At 40.2% G+C, this 2,059-nt stretch overlaps 1 non-coding gene across 1 annotated transcript; it reads right to left on the reverse strand.

Annotated features, from left to right (window-relative positions):
- Positions 1–867: 867 nt before the first annotated feature.
- LOC145633578 (small nucleolar RNA R71) lies at positions 868–974 on the reverse strand. The gene has a single exon (XR_014112889.1). It is a non-coding gene; the product is annotated as a small nucleolar RNA R71 (small nucleolar RNA).
- Between the last annotated feature and the right edge of the window lie 1,085 nt (positions 975–2,059).

Here is a 2,059-nt window from a genome sequence, read left to right on the forward strand (position 1 = left end):
TATAGAATTCACATTTAAAATATTGGTTACTTAGATAATTTAGATTATATTAATTAATTAGAATTAAAAAGACATGTTTCCCTGTGGAGTTCGACCATACTTCCCTATCTACCTTAGTTAGTGATTTAGGTAATTATTTTTTATTAGGGGATACGACTTTACCCTGTCAAAATTTGGCGCCGTTGCCGGGGAAACGGTTTTATTTTTATTTTCTAATTATATTTTGTAGTCTAGATTATCCCCCCCTTTTGCCTCAGAGAACATTAGTTCTTTGAGGCAAATCTCATATTTGTCTCTAGTTCTTTGTTTATGCCCAGGTGTTCATGATCAGGTGACATCCCTTTTGATCCTGAGATCGAGCGTTCTTTTCATAGGCAAAGGAGACTCTATAGACAAATTCTGGCGGGTTCTGAGGAGGACAACGATCGAAGAGATCCTCCCCCTGATTCTAGTGATACAGATATTCCTTCAGATTAAGAATCAGAGATGACGGCCCAGAAGAAACTCAGTGATTATTCGCAACCGAAGCTCACAGATTTCCCGCACCTTACTCCTACTCCGGCTCTAGATGGAGTTCAATTTGAGATCAAGCCCTAATTTATCACTATGATAGAGAGGAAGCAGTTCAGCGGAGCTAAGGGTGAAGATCCTAATCTTCACATCGCAGATTTCTGCCAATATTGTAACACCATTAGACAAGCCGGGGTTACGCAGGACCAAATCAGGGAGATTCTTTTTCCCTTTTCATTATGTGGCAAAGCAAAATTATGGTTTAATGGTTTGAATAGAATTGCACTTGGTATTACTGACTGGGAAACTCTTGCTTTGAATATCTATAATAAATATTATCCTGCAGAGAGAACAGCGGTGTTAAGAAGTGCTATTCAGAACTTCACTCAAGAGGCCGACGAAACATTGTATGAGGCTTGGGAGAGGTTCAAGGATCTACAGAGAGAGTGCCCCCACCACAATCTAGCACAATGGCAATTGATCCAAGCATTTTATAATGGACTTGGAAATTCTTCTAGATCAGTACTAGATTCGGCAGCTAGTGGGAGGTTTATGAATTTAAATGTGGATGATGCAGGACAGGTTATCGAAGACATAGCAATACACAATTCCCAATATGGGAATCCGAGGGGGTTTGCAAATAAGGGAAAACATAATGTCGATTCCGTATCCTTTTTGCAAGCTCAATTAACATCTATTTGTCAAAAATTAGATAATCTTACTGCTGCTCCTAACTCTGTAGCTAATGTTTCTGCTGTTGCTAACCATGAAGCTTTTTGTGAAAATTGTGGAATTGTAGGTCATTGGGAGCAAGATTGTAGGAGCTCTATGGAACAAGTTAATGCCTTCCAAACCTATAGGCAAAATAACCCCTATTCCAATTCCTACAATGCCGGTTATAAAAACCATCCTTATATTTCATACCGGAGTACCAATGTAAAAAACCCTCTACCTCCACAACAACCACAACAGCAACCTCCACCACAGCAAAAATATTATCATCCTAATGCCGGCCAGAAAAGCCAAGCATCACCCTCATCATCTTCCGACCCTGCCATGACATAAATTAGAGCGATGCTAGCTAATATGCAAAAGCATATGGAGAGTAGGGATGCGCAAATTGATTCTATTCTAGCCCATAATAAAATCATGGACAATCAAATTGCACAACTTTCATCTACCCTACAATCCCGTCAGCAGGGAGCTCTACCATCACAACCTATCCATCCTACAGATCATGCTAATGCAATCACTCTAAGGAGTGGTTCACATTATGATGGACCTCCTATGCCAAAGGAAGATGGACCAGTTCCTGATCTAGATTCCTCTATACCAAACGGTAATCCTGCTAGCCCTGCAGGGCTACAAAAAGATACTAACCCTACTAATGTTTCTGTGCAGGGTAAATTGCAGGATAAGGGAGGAGATGTGCAGAGCCCAGTTATCAAGCTTCCATTCCCTAATAGACAACTGAAGAGTAAGCTTGATAAACAATTCGGTAAGTTTTTAGAGGTTGTGAAAAACCTGCAGGTAACAGTTCCTTTCACTT

The sequence above is a fragment of the Chenopodium album genome, chromosome 5, assembly GCF_948465745.1.
Source record: "Chenopodium album chromosome 5, dcCheAlbu1.1, whole genome shotgun sequence".
In the NCBI taxonomy this organism is placed as follows: domain Eukaryota; kingdom Viridiplantae; phylum Streptophyta; class Magnoliopsida; order Caryophyllales; family Amaranthaceae; genus Chenopodium; species Chenopodium album.